The 23,464-nt window shown below is 32.9% G+C and overlaps 1 protein-coding gene across 5 annotated transcripts in view; it reads left to right on the top strand.

Annotated features, from left to right (window-relative positions):
* The first annotated feature begins 1,530 nt into the window (after positions 1 to 1,530).
* LOC129939180 (E3 ubiquitin-protein ligase TRIP12) overlaps positions 1,531 to 23,464 on the top strand; it is a 107,938-nt gene continuing 86,004 nt past the window's right edge. For 4 of the 5 annotated variants that reach the window (XM_056047086.1, XM_056047087.1, XM_056047088.1 and 1 more), the window contains exon 1: positions 1,531 to 1,691. The gene's annotated coding sequence lies outside the window, so the exon portion shown is untranslated. The remainder of the gene's footprint in view (positions 1,692 to 23,464) is intronic. The other variant, XM_056047090.1, reaches the window with a different exon arrangement.

Here is a 23,464-nt window from a genome sequence, read left to right on the forward strand (position 1 = left end):
ACCAACTTAAACGACAATACAAAAAAACCCAGATCTCCTCCAGAACGCACTCATTGCTTTACCATGGAATTTCTCTCTATTGAGGTATGGAGAATTTCCATGAAGATCAACAACGAAGCAATTGACAACAGTCACTCGGAATTGCAAAACAAACAACAAAACATACAACCACATTTAGGTAAATGGGAAATTTAGTTTCTCTTATTTTGATTAATCTTTTATTTTCATTCCTATTTAAGATTACAGATATGGTTCCTGACCAAGCGTCCACAACAGTATATGAAAAGTATTTACTAGCTCGTATGTACAAATGAAGTCAAGTCTTAAAAAACCTTACAATTGTAACACTCTTTTTGCACACTTCCTTCCTTGTTTTGGTAAGAGAAAAAGAAGAAAAAAACAAATTCATAACTACTCACCGTTATAACTTCTTCCGTTATTTATGACAAACAAAAATGTTTTGCTAGAATTAATTGGAATTATATTTGATATTTTTCTAGATATAAAAACGAAAAGATGTTTGTAAAATTCAAGAAAGAAATTTATGAGAATTTCAAATATCGTAGATTTTAATTTCTTATTAAAAAGCTGCCTAATAGATTTTTATAAAAAAAAAATAATTAAATGTTGAAAACAATATTTTTTATAAAATAAAATTAGTTGAGAGCCAATATCTCAAAGTTTCGAATAGGTATTTGAGTCAAAAATCAATTTTTACCCCCTATTGTTAATTTTTTTTAGATTTTTATGTTATTGTTAAAAAAACGTCAATTCTATTTTTCTTAAAATGTTGACGAATGTTGACAACAATATTAGAAAAAAAATCAGTTCAAAGTTAATGTCTTAAAGTTTTAAACATTTATTTGAGTCGAAAATCAATTATTACTAATTTTATTAATTTTTTTTTAGGTTTTTATTATTTGCAAAAAAAAACTGTCAATTCGATTTTTGTCATTGACTTTAATGGCTGAATCACAAACACGCTTCAGCTTCAGCTTCGTCTGCGTTACGGTAGGCCTGCTTCGAGGTTGCTTTGAATGACATTTCTATTATTTCATCCCTCCAAAGAGCAAATATTTCGTTTGTTGACATTTTTTTACAGCTGTTGAGCTGTCAGCCAAAGCAAATGTTCAGATAATTGAACTAGAGCTTCCGTTTACAGTCACATTACGTTACATTACGTTCTTTTCCTTACGATTGTCAAACAGAACGTGAGGTCGAAGCTCGATTGTGATAGCATGCATTGAATTCCTATGGTTCAACTCGTAAACGTCAGACAAAGCCGAAGCTGAAGCGTGTATGTGTTTCAGCCATAAAAAGAATGAAAATGTCGCAATCCCAGAACTGATGCCTCTTTGTGTACTTTTCTCCGAGGTGAAAACATATATACACCGATGCAAATTCAACACGCTAAAAAAATTAATTTAAAAGACGAGGAAATTTGACTCTCTCGATTAGTTTTTCATCTCTGGTCCGCTGCTTATTGGCAAACTTATATGTCAGTCTGAGATTTTTATCTTCGTAATTAAGTATTTTTGGTTAAAGTAATTTTGAAATCCATATCCGTAGCTCATGCAGTTGCAGTGTAGTGAATTAAATAAATTTCGCTTTAATGTACTCAGTTTAAGTCAAATCCGTAAAATATATACTAAACTTTGCTTAACTGTTACATTGTTTTGGTTCAAAAATATGTAAGTTTTGTGTGATTGTTTATTTTTTGTTTAAATTATTCATTTTTATTTTCAAATTATCAAACATTACATATATTTTTTACTTGAGATTAGAGTTAAACCAAACAAATTATTGTCAAATTTATTTTGAAACATTATATTAACTTTTGTGTTTTGACTAGAAAATAAAGTTATTGTACATCACATAACACACGCATATATGCTACGTACTTAAAATACCATTCCTATCAAAGTATCAATTATTTGAAAACTAATGGAGAAGGCCAGTGTTGGTTGTTCTTAAGGAAAAACTAAATTTAGATTTTGCGTATGGTACCTTTTGTTGGTCAATATAAATCAAAAATCATTATACATTATCAGCGATAAAATTTTTCATAATCGATTTTGGTAATTGTCCATGAATAAAAAACAAACTATTCTTTTTCTCTTTGTTTGTGAAATGGTACGTCTAATTGAAGATGCTATTACCTATGTTTATAGTATATTCATAATTCAAGGGCGGTTGAAAGATTTTATACTCTTTTTATTAGATTTCATATAATAAGAGCGACAATTTTTTTAACACCATAATTACATCTTAAGGGTAACCAACCCTCAGGCCAAATGAGCGACCATTTATTATTGAGTTATTAAGATATATTCCACAATTTAATTACATCGTGACTCAATGTGATTTACCACTCAAAATCTCTAAGATTTACCATACAAATGTCTTTCTTAAACTTGGTTAAACCTTTATGTATATAAACTACATATTTCGGATCAATAAATTTTTTTAAATAAAAGAACTTTTTAAGAGATAAATAATATAATATTAAAAAGATAATTTTTTCATCAGATAGAATTTTACAAACGATAAATCAGTTTTATATGTAACTCTGAGTTATTGCACTAAAATAACAACATACAAATCTATGTATAGATACCAAAATTATTCTCACACACTTAATGCGCATTGGATATCTCCCAGTTAACTGTTTCAATCACTTTTGGCAAAGTTTTTACATTTCTAGAGTTGGCAGAAAGTATGAAGTAAGAAACTATTTCTATACATGGACTTAGGAAGTTGTAGGTATAAGACTTTTTACTTTCAGATTTTCCTCGCCAGCCGACCCAACAGTGGTGACAATATCAATTTTTAGAGGTATCAAAAAATTTGGTTTGCCAAAAAATTCATTTCAAACTCACCAGAGTACAAAAATATAAAGTTTTTTTTTGTTATAGAACTTTGAAATAAAAAAAAATGGAAGCCCATTTTTTGAAATTTATTTTATTAGAACGATATTAAAAATATTTAATACAGACCAATTATTCCACCAATCCAAAGAGCACACCAAATGCCTGTTTTTTTTGGAGGTAACACTATCGCTTGGCACTTTAAAATGATCATGAATTATTATTGACGTATCCATTCAGCCAAAATTGATTTTGTTCCCTACTTGAAAAAAACAACCTATACATTAATTAAAAAAAAAAAGAACAATCTTTTAATATACATATGCATGTATAATTTTTAGTTACCGAATTTAATATGGTATTTCTTCGACAAACTATGGAGAGTTAGTAGGTACTTGCGACTATTGGTAGTATGGAGTCGTTCCGATTTGCTATTTTATAGCCAATGTGCCGTGGACAATTGCGCATCGTGTGTTTGTTTGCAACACGTTCATAGAAATTTTCGGGCATTGAAACACAGAGACGATTCCGAAATCATTTTAATATTTGCCGTGTTCCAAATTGTGATACGATTATGAACTTGGTGAATATCTTTTACAAAACTGGTTCTTTGAGACGTGAAACTCCGTAAGGAGATGGTCGAACGATAAGGACTCCAGAAAATATTGAAGGAGTGTGTCAAGCAGTTGAAGCCAGCCCTCATCGATCGTCTGTATGTCTTTTTTGTGAAAACTGTCACTGTTAACATAGATCGTTACTTACAGATGCTACGTGATATTTTATCCGCAATCGGAAAGACGATACTGTATGGTTTCGGCAAGTATGGTCGACTTGCCATACATTGAGAGCAACAAAGGGTTATGGAATGGCTAACCCAAGTTCGAGTAAACATAAACAAACCACGTCACATGTTTCAAAGGAGTTTCCAGAACTTCTCACAATGTCTATTTTAACAAAAATCGACAGCATCGGACTGATGTGATATTTCGTAATTTATTAATATGTTTGTTTTTCATATTTTTGATTGGTTTTTTAATGGCAACATCTAAAGAATACATTCATAAATTAAATGTTAATTTTGGTGGAAAATGAAGGTGGTACACCTTTGGTGGTGTTTTCAATCTATACCACTAGTTAAGCTTATATTTAAATCGAAAACATACAAAATAATTATTTAACAACCTCATTTTTTCATGTTGCTGACTACCCATAACCCAAAATAGAAAAGCAATGCAATAGTCTGATATTAGAACAATGACCTTATAGATTGGCCTGCTCAATCTCTCATAGAAAATTTGTAACGCATCGTCATTGAAAAAAATTTAACGTAATGCCTTTGAAACGATGCCAACTGCTTGACTGCATGTAACGCCGATGTGCTGCGTCATAACCCTATCGATTCACAACATAACATTACCAGATTACTTATTCATTTTTAATATTTTAGTGTATGAAAATAATGTAAACTGTTATTTGTTTGCTCCCTTTATTAAGAAAATAAAAGATCCACCAAATAATTTTTTTTGGAAACAGGCCGAGTGTAGCTTCGGCTGTGGGGCACGTAGCGTTGCCGTCCTGTTGAAACCAAATGTTACCAATATCCTCCTCTTCAATTTTTGTGAACAAAAATTCGTTCAACATGCCCCGATAATGATCGCCATTGACTGTAACCCCATTCCTTGCTCATTTTCGAAAAATGTTCCAATTAGGTCTCTGAACCAAAATCCGCACCAAACAATGGAATTTCAATGTATGCGTGCGGGTTTACTGTGCCCCAAATGCGACAATTTTGCTTGTATATCCGCCAAGATCAAAAGAAGCTTCATCTGAAAAGATGATTTTTTTAGCAAAATCGGCATCTTCTCAAGTCGATCGCAGCAATCCAGTGTTGTTCGAGTGTATACGCAAATGTGGTCTAACAAAAATATAACTCAACATTAAAGTTTAAGAAAATGTTGAGATAGATGGTTAGTTTTCATAAAAATATTGTGTTTTGCCTAGAAAATAAAACGTGATCAAGTTACTGTACATCACATAACACACGCATACATACTACGTACTTAAGATGCCGTTCCTATCAAAGTTTCAATTGTTTGAAAACTAATGGAGAAGGCCAGTGTTGGTTATATTGTACGTTCTTAAGGAAACACTAAATTTACATTTTGCGTATGGTACCTTTTGTTGGTCATTATAAATCAAAAAGCATTATATGTACATTATCAGTGATGAATTTTTTAATAATGGATTCTCTTAATATTATATTAATGAAAGAATAAAAGGGAAACGTTTTATTTGAATGAAGGGAGTTATAGTAGCGATTTACTTAGCGTAATAAAAATGCAAGCTTTTCTAAGGTTTGATGCCAAGTTTAAAGTAAAACTTGATTGACTGTTTCCTTCTTATTAGTCTTATTAGAATGGTCTTATTAGTAACGGTTCCAGGGATAGCCTTTATTCAAGCTGTTCCTGTTGTAGTAATGATGTTGTTCTTGTTTTTAATATACTTGAATTGTTATGTGGCTGCCAACTACACATCCAATATCTCTCTGAATCCTAGCCTTTTCATACAAACAATTATTTTGCTTCCCTTTTTTCTTGGTCCGAATATTGAGCATTTAACCAACAAGAGCAGAAGTGCATCTCTTTAAGCATGGTCAAGGTTGGTTCTGCAAGGTCCAAATTGAAGTCATCGCCTACACCCTTTTGATAGCTGCCTTCAGCAAAGAATCTAAATACAGCTGTAAGCTTTAAAATTAGTGGCACCGATAACATGCTTTGTCTATTCGGTACCTTATCTTATATTTCATTTAACAGATTTTTTTCTTGTGTTTATCAATTTGTTATAGTCAGCTGTTTATGTGGAAAGTGTGTTTATTGAAAATAATAGCGTTTAAGTAACGCAATACCGACTCCGCCACAAAAAGTGACATATGTCGTTTAAGTAAAACGCCTGTTATAATAAGGATGATAACACATTTGAAACATTTTCTACTATTTTTAATAGATTTCATATAATAACAGTGACAATTATTTTAACACCATTATTACATCTTAAAGGTAACCATCCGTCAGCCAAACAAATCACTTACACTTGAAACCCTAGTTGAGACAATTACCCAAGACATTCAAGCAGTCCCACGCTGTATGCTTCAAAGGAGTTTGCAGAACTTCTCACATTGTCTGCAGGACTGTTTTAACAAAAATCGAAAGTTTCCACTTTTTTTATTGACATCTAAAGAGTCTAAAAAATCTAAAAATCTAAAGAATACATTCATAAATAAAATGTGAGTTTTAGTGAAAAATTAAGGTGTACCAATGTTTTCACATCTTCTATAACGCTAGCAAATCCTACATATATACAGTTGTGTTAAAAAAAATAGGAGTGCCTGCTCTTTTCCATTCCATTCCTTGGCAGGCTTACTGGTGTGTTTCGGGTCGTTGTCTTGTTGAAAAACCCATTTAACCGGCATATTCCAACTCGCGTAAGGCAGCATCACACTGGACATTATATCCACATAAACGCGCTGGTCCATCGTGCCAATAATTTGATGTTTGGGGCCAACACCAGCATATGAGAAACTGCCCCATGCCATCACTTTAGCACCTCCATGCTTAATCGTTTTAATGGTGTACCGAGGCTTAAACTCGGAATTTTCTGGACGTCGGACGTAATGCCTAGAACCAGTTCCACCGAATAAAACAATTTTGGTCTCGTCAGTCCACAAAATGTTTCGCCATTTCTCTGCAGGCCAATTAGCATGGCTTCTTGCAAATTTCAAACGAGCGGCTACATGTTTTTTGTAAGCATCGGCACTTTTCGTGGACTGCGAGCGAAAAGATTGTGTTCCAACAATCGCCTTCTTGTTACGCTACTACTACTCGTTTCTCGTTTCCGTCCCCGGGTTTCGACTTTTTTTTTCATATTTTACAGCATTGGCGATCATTTGGTCAGAGCACCCCAACATCAACTTTATATCCTTATAAGTTTTTCCTTCATTTCGCAACTTTTTTATGATTTGCCGTTTTTCGTCGGTGCAGTGCTTTCCTTGGCCCACTAAATAACCAAACTTGTTTAGATATTCGATATTCCAACTATTTAATATTCCTATTTTAATTAAGTTTTTACTGATTATTTTTTTTAAGTTTTTGATTTTTTTTTGTTACGTACAATAAAACTCACACTCCTATTATTTTGAATAGCCTGATTGAGAGTAAAAATCATTTGATCTCTGGTTACAAATGTAAACGGTTATGAATTCCAAACCAGTTCATTGTTTTATCATCTTTAATGTCCCGTTATACTTACCGGTAGAGAAATGGGCTGATTACCAGTATACACATGGTAAAAAAAAACACTTGAACAAATTTTGTAAAAGCACTCCTATTATTTTGAACACAGCTGTATATGAAATAGTAAATAGTAAAAAATTACTTTATGGATTGGCCTGCTCAATCTTTCTCACCTCATATAAAATTTGTGATGAATCGTCGTTATAAAATAAATAGAATGTAATGCTTGACGACTGTTTGTAATGCCGTTGTGCTGCTTCATAACATTATCGATTCACAACAAAATTATACCAAATTATTGGTATACAGATTGAGCTGGAAGAGGAAGAGTTAAAAATTGAAATGATGAGACAAGAAAGAAAAAAATTGATTAGGTTAAATTGTTTTTATTTATTTTTTTTTCATTATTTAATTTTTGTTTTAAAAAAACCTTTAAGCTTTATCTTAAATAAATATTTCAGTATTAAAAGAAAGAAAAGTATTTACGTTTAAACCTATTTTATTTATTTTTTCCCTATTGTCATTAAAATGAATTAAAAAGAATTTGCAATTTTATTGCGAATACGATGACTTGCTGGTAGAAATTTTTCATCTGTATGAGTACTTTCTTGATTCCCGATCACTTCACTGGAGGTTTCCGTTATGTTCTCGTTTTCTATATCACTTTTGTAGTGAATGCAAATGTTGTGCAGTCCTGCACATACATTTATAATTTGTTATGCTTTAGATGGGGAATAGTGCAATTCTCGAGTACTCAGCAGACATCTCCAACTGTTTTTTAGGACGCCATTAGTTCTTTCTATTATATTTCGGCATCTTGAATGCACATCATTAAATTTTGCCTCAACCGAGCCTATTTTAGGTGTTCTGTAAAGCGTAAGTAACCAAGGCTGTTAGGGTTATCGGACATCTCCTAAAAAAATATTAAAATTTCAAGTTGATAAGGATAGTTGTTTTGCATTGCAACTTTGCGACGTTCTTAAATCTTACCTACATACCTAACAACCAACCATTTCTACCATTCCGCAAATAATCTTCCTGCAATTTGGATTTTATCATACTCACGTTCCAAACAAAGGAAACGCGACATGCTCCAGCATGTGTTGCATCAATGTAGCGTATTGGCAACTCATTATCACAAATCTATAAAAATGAAAATTAATTTATTAATATTTTTGAACGTACTTATACGTACGAGTAAAACATTTAAACTGAATTTGCCTTTCCTATTATAAAAAAGGTGTTTGTTGTCTGAGGGCGATAAATTGTTGACGTGTGTTCCATCTACTCCTCCTATTATTCTTGGGATGTTGAAATTTATGAAAAAAATCATGGCTGATTCTTCTACATTCGTTTTGTGTTGGCCACTTTATCCATTCTGGGCAAAGGCTCTCTTTTAACACGGTCAACACTTTAGCCATTATAAGGCTTACAGATGGTTGTGCCAACCCAACTTCATGGTCCTTCCCAACTCCCTTTTGGTACCCGCCCTCTGAATGTAAGGTGGCTGCAAGTTAAATAATTGGGGCACACCAAATTTTTGTTTTACAGGGGGCAAGGAACTGGACAGAACATCCAACAAATATTTGAAGGCTTATTTATTTATTTATTGAATTCGTTAAACAAACTAACGTTAGAACTTAAGACTAATATTACATTTATTCTTAGATTTATAGATTTACATTAAGCAATTTGCAAAAAAAAAAGCTAAACTGAAATGTTGAACAAATTTACTTTAAACGTTTTACTTTTAAAATCATCGCTTACGGAATATACCAAAAACGTAATACTTGTTGTAAACTGAAATCAATTGGTTGAGACGACCGTTTTACCATAGTTCGATCTGCTTGGTGTAGGACGTAAAGGAACTTGTCTTCTAATACTTGAACGGCTATAAATCAAGTTTAATTGTTTCAAAATTGATGGTGTTGGTCAGTCATGACCTATTGATTAATTTTATAATAGAGCACAGCTGAATGTACTCTCTGTGCAAGAAGTTTAAGAATATACGGATTTGTCTATATTTAGTAAAAGCTTATTTATAAATCACCATTCGCGAAAACTATTTAGATAATCTTGTAGGAGTAAACAGTCGTCAAGTGAGTCGATACGTTTGAAAATTTGAATGTCATCAGCGTAAATTAAAACAGATGAGTCTTTTATAATAAAAGGTAAGTCGTTAACGTACAAAATAAACAGTAAAGGACCTAAGTGGCTACCTTGTGGTACGCCAGAGTTAGTATACAAATATGATGACCGCTTATTCCTTAAAACTACGCTGTGTGATCTATTTATAAGTACGACGAAACCCAGCTAACAAATTTATCGTTAAATCCTTGGGATTTAAGTTTGGAAGTTTTATGGCACAATTTATTAAAGGCCTTACTGAAGTCTGTGAAGACACAGTAAACTTGTTTCCGTTTTTCAAACGAATCTAAACAAAAAGAACTGAAATAAAAGAGGTTAATAACTGTTGACTTATTTTGAACAAAACCATGTTGACTGTCACAAATTATAGACTTACAATTAAACGATATGACTTTAAAAATAATTGTATGTATGTATGTGTGTTTATTTAGCTTTTCAACTATTTGATTACAAATGATATAAATTTACATTAATTTTATATTATATGGAGTGGAATAAGAGAGCTTAACATCAAAGAAATAAATAATTTAACAATTTTTTAAATAAACTTAATAATATAATTATGTATATGAATGTTTCTAGTAATATAATTTACATTTATAATGAAACATTGCGTTGAGTTTTTATATGCGCTATAATTTTTCGTTTGAAAACGTTTACATTTAATTTAGTCTTTAATTCACTTGGTAAATCATTGAAAGCTTGAAGTCCTTTGTAAAAAATACTGTTCTGACTCGCAGTTTTTCTTGCCATAGGTAGTCTAAAATCTTGATTGTTTCTTAAATTAAAGGGTTGCACATTACCAACATAGTTTAACAAACGTGACAAATAAATCGGCATGAGATTGTTTTTTTATTTTGAAAATAAATAGCAAAACATTCAAAAGGATCCTTTCTCTAACATTTAACCACATCAACACATCCAACATATAACATATAGGTGTATAAATATTGCACTTTAACATAATTCTCATGGCTTTGTTTTGATGTTTTTGGAGTCTGTTTAACATACTTTGATTCGACAAAAAAAGGACATATGAACATTATTCAAAATGGGGTTTTATAATTACGTTAAATATTTGTATTGCACTTAATGTTGATATGTTTTTACGAATTCGTTTAAGTAGATTTATTTTTTAACAATTTTCTTTTCAATATAGTCAATATGTTTATTAAATGTCAACTTATTATCTATGACAACACCAAGATATTTTATATCTGTTACCATTTCAAGATTTTGACCATCAACTTTTATATTTACAGCAGAATCTCCTCTTAAATTATTACTTAAAATTATAATTTTGGTTTTAGCAACATTAATATTTAATCTATTTGCTCTGAGCCAAAAACTAAGACTATCTAAATCGGATTGCATTTTCATTACACCATCTTCTAAGTCGTCACATTTTAAAAACAATAAACCATCATCTGCAAATAATGCACATTCACTATTTCTTAAAACTTTTGTAATATCATTTATATAGATGTTAAATAAAAATGTTCCTAAAATATAACCTTGGGGAACGCCAATATTGATTGCAGCTTCTTCTGATATTACATTGTTCACTTTCGTTTGTTGTTTACGATTTGACAGATACGAGGTCATCCAATTTAATGATTCAGCACGAACTCCATACTGTTCCAATTTTTCGAATAAAATTGCTCTATCAACTGTCTCAAATGCTATTTTTAAATCAAGAAAAACACATATTATTTTCGTTTTTGTATTGAGTTGATGTTTCCAATTTGCGATTACCATATTAAGTGCACTTTCACATGAATGTTGTTTTCTGAACCCGGACTGGTTTTCAATTATCAACTTATTATTTTCTAAAAATGATTCCAGTTGAATATATGCAACTTTTTCGAGCACTTTTTCATAGAGAGGAATGGCATTAATTGGTCTAAAGTCTTCGCATTTTTTTGAGTTCTTAACTTTCGGGATTGGAGTTATTTGAGACACTTTTAAAGAGTTCGGAAACTCACCATCACTAAAAGACTGGTTTATTATTTTCACCAATGGAGGACCAATCCAATTGATCATGTCTTTAAAAATCTTAATATTTATATAATTAGGATCTCGTTTGTTTTTAATTTTATCAAACACTTTTTTTCAAATCAGCCAATTGTATTTCAGAAAAAGTGAACTCTATCGGGTTTCTTGTAATATAATTTACGAATGGGGCATAAGGGATGGAGTCATTGATTTCCGTTATACTTTCAACTAAATACTTATTAAACTTGTTTGCTATAATTGAATTGACACTGCATATTACATCTTCAAACACAATTTCAGAGATTAGCGATTGTTTTTCTTTAAGAACAAATTGTTTAATATTTCTCTACATTGATTTTTGATCAGTTCAACTGATTATTTTATTTTTAATAAAGTTACTTTTTGCTTTGTTTATCTCGTATTTGTAATTATTTCTCAAATTTACCAATCTCTCGAATTATTTGCTAAACCATTCAAATCCATCTTCACACACGTTTATAGTTTTAATAAATGAATTTGATAATATTTTTAAATATCAAAATATTCAAAATTTGCTCGATTATATCTCAGCACCGTCAACTTTTTCTTTTTAATCTCTTTTTTTATGTTTATATTAATATTGATTAAAACAGATTTATGATCGGTAATTTTGAAATCAGGGGCATTTTTAACCGTAATTTTTTTTGAATTCGTAATAGCAAAGTCAATTAGCGTTTTTGAAGATTTAGTTATTCTAGTGGGAGAATTCACAAGTTGTTTTAAACCGTTTGTTTTTACATATCTTTCAATATTTTTCTTGTAAACGTCATTTGACTGGAACCAGTCGATATTAAAGTCACCAACGATAAGTATTTCGTCTGAACGCTCATTAAGTTCATCAACCCATTCAATAAATTTTTCACAAAAAACACTTTTTAAGCAACTTGGTGACCTATATAATGCCACTAGTATAAATGAGTATGTTTCACAAAAAACTCTTAATGACAACCACCAGATATCCTTGTTTATTGATAAAACTTGTAGAGTTTCAGTTTGACACCTTTCATTCACAAAAATTATTACACCACCGGTATGTCTTGATTCACTGTCACATCTGTTAATATTATAGTTCTTTAAAAATAGTCCATTGTCATCGATTTCAGAGGTTACGCAAGTTTCAGATAATATTATAAATTCAAATCGGTTATTTTGTACTACTGTTTCAAGTTCAGTGAAGTTGCTCAAAATACTTTGGATGTTTAAATACATCGCTTGAACATGCTCTGGGTGCTGAAATTCTACTTTGTTTTTTTTCCAATTGATATTTATTTTTAAAAACTGAACAATTTTTATCTCTAGCGTCATGATTAACATCTAATGAAAACCCGAATTTTTTATTTGCATCGACACAATTATTACATTTAAGGTCATTACATGTACAATCTCGAGTGTCATGATCATCACCACATTTAGCACAAACTATTTTTTTGGAACACTTCCCAGCAATATGGTTAAATCCCCAGCAATTATAGCATTGGTCACAAAAACATATTCATAAACTGGATATCTATACCATCCAGCATTGATTTTGCCGATCTCCACGATTTTATGAAACGCTTTCCCATCAACTTCAATAATTGCTCTAAACATGTTGTTTTTCTTTTGAGACACACTGTAGAATTTAACACATCTGACGTCACATTCAATATTATTTTGTTTTTTTATTGCTTCAGCAAAACTATCACTATCCCACTTTTCGGAAATATTATTGACAAGAATAGTTGGACTCTTCATTTTTGGCACTGTAATTACATAGTTATCACCAAGCTTTTCTTTCGCCTCTCTTTCAACAGTTTTCCTTGATATTTCATCAGCACAATTAACTGCTATCGCACCGTTTTGTCTATTTGAAACACTATTTACTTTGATCGAGAGAAGAGATGGGTCTATTGTTTGTTTCACTACTTCTTTTGTTTTTTCACTTTCTTGCTCTTTTCGTGGTTTGATTAGTACCGGCGGTTCTTTGTTTACAATGTCAGTGTTCGATTTCTTTGTTAAAACTTCCGAATATTTTTCTTTTTTGGACTGTATTTCTTTAATATTTTCAACATGATCTAATATTTTTTCTATTTTTTCTTCTTGCTTTTCGATAAGATTTTTGTTCCCATTAAGTTTGTTGTTTATATCAGAAAATTGTCTCGACATTAAATTAATAAAATTTTGACAATCATCACAAACAAATATTATTCCGTTCTTTTTCTTTATAAGTTCGAAGTCGTACTCAGATAAATCTGCACATTTAAAATCAAATACACAACCACAAACTCCATTGCATTGTTGTATATTTATCATTTCTGATTCCTTTGGTGCAATTTTTACAAATTCTGAAATTGACAAATTGACTCAAATACCTTAGGAATGACGGACAGTTTTGGAATGGGATGATCATTTTTTATTTAATTTCTACTACCCTTTTTATGTATGGGTGTTATGTACGAACTCATCCAAATTTCAGGAAAAGATTTTTTCACAGTCATGGCCAAAAATACTCCATTTACCAAGATCGGAAACTTTCGTACGTTTCACTCTCCCAAACCCGTTTGTTTACATTGTTGTATTTGTAATTTTGACAATTAGTCCATGAATAGATGTGAGAACAAACAAAAAAAAAACGATGCCGTGGGCTAGCGGCACTTTGCAAAGCAAAAACAAAATGGGGAGGTTAATATGTTTTTTTCAGGTTTTTCTTTTCACTTTTTTCGATGAAAAAGTCAGTTTTAAGTTTTAATTTTGCAGTAATTTTGTTGATAGCGAACCAATGTACATTTTTGTCTTGAAAAACATGTTCAACATCATTTTATTGTAATTAATTCACTAATTTAGAATAATCACTACGAAATTCATCAAATTTCATAATTAACCTCGAATTATTGTATCAAAGATGCGTTCGAAGAACCATCAAATTAAGGGTGCGAGCGCAATTTATTGAATTCTACTAAATTTTCGTTAAATATTTATTTTGCAATTAAAATCTGTATTAAATTAATTAATCGAAGTATGTAAATAGTTTTCTCCTAGTTTAGGACTATTTTTCAATTTCATTTTGATTAATAAATATTACATTTAAAAAAATAAGAGTTAGCGAAAACATGCATAACATTCGTGTATTTGCTATCAAACAAAACTATGTAACACATCAAAGGAACATCAATGTTTTAAAAAAAATAATCAAAACGGTTATAGCGAATGCAGAGCGAATAAAATGCAAATTTTGACATTTATCACAAAATTAAAATGTCAAAAACCGTTCTGAATTTATGCACAACTCATTCAAAAGATCATGTATTCGACTTGAATGTTTATTCTTGACGTACAGAAGATTTTTTTAGTAAATTCCCTCAATTTAACGCATAATATAATTTTCATTCGTTCCTTAAAAATGTTTAATTACCGAAGTTCAAGTACTTATTATTGTTTGAAGGATATGTTTAGTAAAAATGCTGCTTCTAATGAAAAAAATTATAAGAATTGATGAATGAAATTAATTTGAAGTCAATGTCTTCTATTATTCCCGCGACATCGAAAACCGAACATCAATTTTTAACAATTTTCCGTACTTTTTTTGTTGTATATTTTAATTTGTATGAAAAAAAAACGGATTTTTATTAAAAAAAAATGTATGTCGAATGTCGAAAACAATATTTTCTGTGAGAATAAATTAGTTTGAAGCCTATTTTTTTAATTTTTCTAAAGATATTTGAGTATAAAACATATAAAAAAAAGCACTAAAAAATCATTAAATATGTATTTGGTCAGTTTTATTTTAAATAATATACATTTACAACATTTATTTGGAATGAAATTAAAAAGCTATACAAATCTTCCAATTTAAGACCATGTCAGTACTTCAGATTCTGTTGGTTTGGATTGTTTAGTTTTTGAACGAGGCCATAAAACATTCAAAATAAAGCATTTAGATGTGCCTGCAGACTATAATGAAGCATTTTGATGGGCCGGAACACTAAATGTGAGAATGTGTTTGGTTTTTGCATCATTTCACGCACACTTTCTCACATTTAATGTGTCCTTAGCTTGTAGGCAAACCGAAATGTCAGTCTGAGATTCCGATCTTGGTAATGGAGTATTTTTGGTCATGGCAAAGTTCGTTGTTATAAAAGACATGCAGTTTGGATACGCGTCAGTATTTCTCTTGCTATCAACATAGGTCCAAAAGTTTGTTTGGTTCTTTTTTATGTCAGTTTCAGTATTTAAAATAAAGTCATTATAGAAAATATCTGAATAGTCAATAAACACATTTCTTAGGTCATTGTATATTACCAAGTCATTATCAGCTTTTGTCTTATTATATTTAATCTAGGCCTTGTTTCTTTTATTTTTTAAGTTTTTTAGGCACGAGTAAAACAATGGAGGAGATTTATAAATATTGCGCGGTTTTCGCAATGGTAAAAATAGTTAAAGAGAATACAGTAGAATTTATAGCACATAGCATTAATGTCACAGTTCTCAAACAAATGGTTTTAGTTAGCATTTCGTAAGAGGTTGAAAAGTTCATTCTTTGCAACAATTAGGAACATTACATACATTTAAATTAAAAGATAGGTACAATGCTGGGTGATGTCGGTATTCTTCAACAAGTAGGGTATTGGCTGAATTTTCAGCAATATCAGCATTGAGTGTGTCCGAGAAAAATATAAGGTCCAATATTTTGTTAAAGTTGTTGGCAACCCCATTAAATTTGCTTAGTCCACATGAGAAAAGACCGTCAATTGTCAAGGATTCGTTAGTAGAAGACTCATGTTCTCATGCGTCTGTTTAGTCCAGATCAAGTTTGAAAGATTGAAATCTCCTATGACTAGTAACTCATATTGTGGCTCAATTTGATCGTTTATTTTGTGTATGCAATTAATTAAGTTTTCATAAACGTTGTTAGGAGAGATTGGAGGTACAGTGGTGTGAAAAAAATAGGTGTGTGCTGAAAAATCTTCTAACTTTTGACACCTGTCAATAGGAATTGACTCCCAAGCTTTTTTTTAACTGATTGCCATAATTCTTCTTTCGGAGTATGTTTTTTTGGCCCTCTTTAACATCACTCCACAAGTTCTCTATTGGATTTAGATCTGAAGACTGGGCGGCCACTCCATAACATCGATCTTATTCCTCATAAACCTTTGCTGCCTTCGACGTATGCTTAGGGTCATTATCTTGTTGGAATGACCACCTAAGGGGCATTTCTTTCTCAGCATACGGCAACATTATATTTTCCAGAATATTTGTGTACCCTGCTGATTTTATAATGTCCTTAATCCGGAATATTGGACCAACACCAAACCAGGAAAAGCATCCCCATACCGTCACACTTCCGCCGCCATGTTTAACTGTCTTAACTCTATAATGTGGTGCATATTCTTTTAGCTTTGGTCTTCTTACAAAATTATTACCACCATCTGCACTAAATAAATTAATTTTTGACTCGTCAGACCATAAGATGTTCCGCAATTTTTCTTTGCTCCATAGAAGATGCTGCTGCGCAAAGTGTTTTCGTCTTTGTCTATGTCGAATAGTTAGCAATGGGCATTTCCTCGGCCTTCTAGAGGGTAGTTTGTTTTCCAGCAACCTTCTCCTAATTGTTGAGGTGTTCCAGGTTTTTTATGGTCTTCCTCGGGTTTTTGGGTGGCTGGTCCATTTTAAGGCATATGTGACCTTATTTTGAGAACAACCAACCTGTCTCGCGTGTGTTTTATAGATATTTCCTTCACCTCGAAGCTTTTTGATAACTTCTCTAATCTGATGAAGCAATGTCGTTTACTTGTTCTAAATCAATTAAAAAATATTTAAAGTAATTAATATCTATAAACAAATGATAAATAAACTAACAACTTACTGTTCTTGACTTAAAATGACGAATGAGAGTGACTTCATTCTAATGCACTTATTTTCTTAATAAGCGAATTTTAACAACTTTTAAAATTAACGGGTGAATAAATCAAAAGCAACGGCTGGATGCACGTGAAACAGCAATAAGGCGATACCAGAGCATGTGACATATTTTATGTATCATTTAAGTAGCACTTGTTTCACTCTTTCTTAAGGAAATTAAAACCTTTTCAACCTATGCAATATTGCACCTATTATTTTTCACACCACTGTATATATGTGGCTATTATGTATAGCATTCCTGTCTCAGTTTTACCTTTTATGCAAATCATTTCTACATCAGATTGATGAAAGTCGTCAACCAAAGTGCATATAATGCAATTTTTCACGGCAAGAAAAAGTACTCCTCCTACAGTGCTGATGCCATTTAAGCAGTGTCTATCACGTTTGTACACTTGATAATTCGAATCGAAGAGTTCGGTATCCAAGAATGTATTGTTTAGCCAAGTTTCAGTCAAAATGATTATGTCGTGTGGTAGAATGGTTATATTTTTGTAGACCTTATTGATCTTCGTCCATAGTCCGTTGACTTTTTGATAATAGATTAGAATTTTTTGAAGCTGCTTCTTTGATGATGTGGCATTGTCTGGATATTGCGAAAATGGTTAAAAGATAATATTATTGTGCTGATTTGCTTATTTTCAAATTCGTGGACTATTATACCACTAGGCCACATAGAAACGGAGTTGAGAAATCCAAAGATAGAGTCGGGCATTCTTAGTTTGAAAGATGCATATTTTGAATAGTTGCGGTGGATCAATTTCTCTACTTTCATGGTTGTCGAGAAACCAAACTTTTTTTGATGTCAAGAGCATTAGTTAAAGTGTCGAGTTTTGATATGAATAAAGTACGGTGACCTTCGACTACTTTTAAACCACTTGTTATAGGAATTTATATTTCGAACTCCCTGTCCATTTGTACTAATCGTAGGAATTAATGGCGCTGGTAACGATAGCAGAGTTCCTATAGATGGCGTAGTGAAAGGAAGAGGAGGGCGTGATGATCGCGATAATGTAAGAGCGTCTGTTAAAGGAGATTCAGTCGGTGTTGCCATAGGTTGTTGAAGGGTATATCAACACTGTTTCTTCGGATGTTCTCTGTTGTACGTATTCAGTTGGCTGAGGCGTTAAAGATGTGGATTCTGGTTGAGTAGATTTTGTAGCGTGGGTTGTCAACAGTGAATCCGTCCGTATCCGAGGCTTGTTGGTGCTTCGAAACTAAAGGTATTTTTTACGTGGCCAGGAAGTCACCCCGACGGCACAATGCCCAACCTGGAGGGCCAGATCCTTAGTATAACTCCAAGGAAGGGGAGCCGGATAAACTGCCCCTTACAGGCCTGGGCTCCGAATATGTCGAAGAAGCCCTATAAGGTGCTCACTAAATAGTTCAACCTTACTGGAACTGTAGACGCCATCTCTCGAGAATTCGTCCGCTGCCGCCTGGATAAGAAGAGGTACCTTAGTGGAAACACCTCTCCCCCCCTCTCTCGTTTGCTGCTCCCAACAACTTTCCACTGGATTTGGAACCCAATCTCCAGTTGAGGTACTAGGCACCCGATGTTCACCGCTGGGAGGTGAGAGTAGAAATTGATAGACATATAAAATCACCATCCATAAGACACTCATCATTCTCCCTTATGGCGCTGAGGCCTGGACCCTGTCAAAGAAAGATGAGAGCGTCTTAGGATGCCTCGAGAGAAAAAATTCTTCGGGTGATTTTTGGTCCCGTACGCATAGATGGAAATGGAGGAGAAGATATAACGACGAACTGTACGGGCTGTACAGCGAAACTGACCTAGTTAGTAGAATTAAAGTCCAACGGCTTAGTGGCTATGTCATGTAGAGCGGATGGACATCAACGCTCCAGCCCGGAAGGTCTTCGAATCCAATCCCGAGGGACGGCGCAGTAGAGGGAGACTGTGACTCAGGTGGCGCACCCAGGTGGGAGAGGACCTCAACCAACTTGGCGTGCGAAACTGGAGACAGCTAGCTAGGGACCGAGCTGGCTGGAGACGCATGTTGGTTGAGGCCCAGGTTCTCCCCGGACTGTAGCCCCACTTTTAGTCAGTAAGTAGGATTTTGTAGCAATTTTTGTTGTCGAGGTATTATCTTCGGAATCGATATCGTCAATCTTACGTTTCAAACAAGCAGAATCATTTGAAATATTCGACATTTCTACTTCTTTATTAACTGCGTCATTAGTATGCATGGAATTAAAATTTTCCACCTTTTCTGATTTAATTTTTTCTGCAGTACATCACGAACAATGTTTGTGTATGCGAAGGGATCACAGTCGTCGCAGAAAAAGTAGAACGATTTTTTCTCTTTGAAGAGTTAAATTGTACTATATGGTGCATCAATACAGGCCATATAAAAAATTTTCTACAATTTCCATGGCAAATTACGGATTCAATCAAATAATCGGCAACTTTATCGCAGTTTGAGCACATAGACATATTGTTTTTATTCTACTTTTCCTATTAAGATGATGTTGAATTTTACTTTTTAATTTAAATGATGTTGGAAAATGAATTGTTTAAAATTGTAAATAAGTAATCTTGGTTCTTAGTGTACTGCGAAAATGTGTGTTCCAATTATCAAATATACAAACGCATATGTAGATGAATAGTCCGTAATGTAGTCAATGAAAGATAACAGATGGTTTTGATGGATGACAGAAACAAGTGCAGATGTAAAAATACGGTGACAGTTAGTTTATGATGTGTTGTATTTATTGTAATCCAGCAGGGAAGAACAAACAAAAACAAAGAGCCCAAGTATGAGCGAAAATAAGCAATCGCCAAGACTAGCAAGTTTATTATTATAGTTTATTAACATTAAATTAAAATTTACATGTTAATAGAAACGAGCACTAGCTGCCTGGGGCTACTGACTCTTAATTTAAAAAGAAAATACGTTTAATTTTAATTTTGTAAATATGTACATAGATAAATAAATGGTAGTTTTAAATTTACATTTTGTGCTTTATATTGTTTCAAATCAAATATGAAAGTTATATAATTTTATGAAGTTATATACTTGTTTAATGTTTTCTGGATCAAAGTTATTTAGGATTTCTGTTGTTGAGGATGATGTGTTGTTAACGCTGGTGTTGGAAGTCAAGGATTTACATATATCTTTTCCTAGGATGTGTTTAATGTCTATCCGTGATTGGAATTGAGGGCAGGTTGGTGGTTTTCTTTTTTTAAAAGATGTTGGTGTGTGAATGTTGTGTGTCCCAGCCGTAATCTGACAAAAACGGTATTCATCTGCTTCGAGGTGGTGATTGGGTAGATTTGGATTTGGTGAGATTGATGAATTTGTATGTATTTGAATAGTTGTTCCAGTCAGTAAGTTTTTGTTCTTTAACTTTGTTTTGAACTTATCGTAATACATCACGTTTCGTCAGCAATTTGACCAGTTTGACTGGGGAACGATGAGCATCATTAGCCGCTTTATCAGCATGCTCGTTACCCAAAACTCCTACATGGCCCTGTATCCACATAAGTTTCAACTTGTTAGGGTATTATGTAAGTTGGTCTCTTAATCTACTGATAATATTTGACTGTCAGAGCAAATCACAACTTTGCCAGGAAGTTTGGCGATAATCCTGTTTGTAAAATAGCTGTGAAAATGGAAGCGGTATTATCCAATACCCCTATGGATATTAGGGAACCGTTTTCGTACGTTGATGCAAAGGAGGTGCTTTCTTGGACTTTAGAACCGTCGGTGAATACAATATTCCAGTGATTTGACCTTAGTTCAGCTGATAACCTTGTACAAAAGAAAGTTTAGTGTATAGCTTAGCTTTGGTTTCTAAGATGCGTTCTTCCACTAAGGGAAGTCCTGCCTCAGCCAACATATTCCGTACTGGACTGGCCCTAGCAGCTAGGCTTTTTCTAAGTTCAATACAATAAGTTCAATGAAGTTATATCTATCACTAAAGATAATGCCTAAAATACTTAAATTATTTACATTAGCTATGTTAATATTATTAAATTTAAAATTGATTTGTTAACAAGATGTTTTCCGGCAAACGTGTAAGATTTTGCATTTGTCTACGGATAATTTGGCATCGGAGGTGTTACACAGTGATCGAGCTGGGGGTATTTTGAAAATATGTTACTGACTTCATCAAAAGCAATCATGAATAACACAACTGACAGCGGAGATCCTTGTGGGATTCCATTGTGGAGAGGGTAATAATTTGAAAAGCAGTTGTTCGTTTTTACGCAAATTTTGCGCTTTGTCAAAAATGATTTGATAGAGTTAAATATCTTTGGGCCAATACCCCAAGACGTAATTTTGTTAAAATTTGATGGATACCAATCCTATCAAATGACTTTTCGAAATCTAATGACAAAATTGTGACATGGTTTGGAGATGATAGAGCCTTTGTAATATAAAAATCCAGGTGTAGGAGTGCGTCTTCACAGCCTTTATTGGCTTAAATAGAGCTTATGATGTTTTTGGATTCCAAAAAGCAAAGCAGTCTTTTCGCAACAATTTTTTCTAATATTTTCGAACTGCATGGAATCAGTGATATTGGACGGTAACTGTTAATTCTGTTATTTGGTTTGTTGGGTTTAGGCAAAGGCAATATAGTTGCGAGCTTCCAATTTTGTGGAATGGTCCCTGAGTCAAGAATACTGTTGTAGAGTTTCAAAAGTTTGTGCTTTGTTATTGTTGGAATGTTCTTGAGCATAGGATATGAGATACGGTCCCTGCTAGGTGTTTTACCTTTTAACTTTGAGAGACAACTTTCAAGTTCGAGTAATGAAATGGGTGTTTCTATATGCTTGGATTGAGGTGATAAATAATTATTGTTGAAAGGCGTATTTGTTTTGTTAATTTTAAAAGTATCAGAGAAGGATTCATCTTTGGAGTGATTTGACCAAGTTTCTGCGAAAAGGTTACTTATTTCGTAAGGCGTACTTATTTGTTGGTCTTGCTCTGAAATGCACATAATTGAGCACGGTGTATATGTCCCTGTAAGGCAACGGATTTCTTGCCATATTTTGGAAGTGGAGGAAGTGGGATTTATTGCGGATGTGATCTCGTTGAATTTGTTTGTTTTAGAAATTTTCACTTCCCTACGAAATTTGGCGTTCGATTTTTTGAAACCGATGAGATTTTGCTGACTGTTTTAAAATGTTTCCATGCTTTGTTCTTTTCTTTTCGTAAACGTTGTAGTTCTGAGTTCCACCAAGATACTGTACGAGTTGCATCTTTTGGAGTATTTTGGGGTATCAATTTATTGGCTGCAAATCGAATCGCTTTAGAAATTTGAGCTGCCTCTTGATTTATATTTGAGGAAACATTTGAGGATGGTAATTTTTGTGTGATATGATCTTGGAATAAATTCCAGTTTGCAAAGTCAGTTTTAAATTTGGGGGTAGCACGATATCTTTGGATATATTGACTGGATGTTAGTGTCGTTATTATAGGGAAATGATCACTGTTTTAAAGATTTTCAATAACCGACCATGAGATCATCGGATACAGTTCAGGAGAGCAGGTGGTGATATCTATGTGAGTGAAACTTTGATGCGTAGAAAAATGAGTAGGGGAACCATCATTGAGAATTATGAGGTTAGAGTTAGATAAAAAAAACTTTCCAAGATTGATCCTCTACTGTTTGTTGAAGGGGAGCCCCAAAGAACACTCCAGGAGTTAACATCACCGGCTAAGATGACTGGAGTATTTATTTGTTTAGTTATATTTTCCAGATCATTAATTGAAAATGATTGATTTGGGTGTATATACATCGATATTATTGTAATTGTGGTTAATAGTTACTTTTTTATGCGTCACACCTTTTTTTATTAAAATAGCTATTCCTTGTTTAGCTGAAGTGTTAGGTTATGGAAATAACCTATATACGTTTTGGGTATATTGGGCTTGAATTGAAATGCACAGTGCGTTTCTTGAAGGCAGATAATACGGGGGAGATATTCTTTAATAAGAATACTCAATTCATTGTAATTATTAATAAAGCCTTTCATATTCCATTGAAGGATCGTTGTGGTTTCTTTTGTTAAGTAGGTGGATTTCGGAGTATTTTGTAAAATATTGGGGTTGTTGTGATTGGGGTGTTCAGGTTCCAGACTCCGCGGCCGGGCTCTTCAAAGAGCCAAATCGATTCAATTCCCGATCAGCGGAGTAAGGTGGTAGTGGATGTTATTATTGTTATTGCATTTCGGCATCGTGAGGAGCCGAGTTTTCTATAAAG

Source organism: Eupeodes corollae, chromosome 1 (assembly GCF_945859685.1).
Source record: "Eupeodes corollae chromosome 1, idEupCoro1.1, whole genome shotgun sequence".
Taxonomy (NCBI): domain Eukaryota; kingdom Metazoa; phylum Arthropoda; class Insecta; order Diptera; family Syrphidae; genus Eupeodes; species Eupeodes corollae.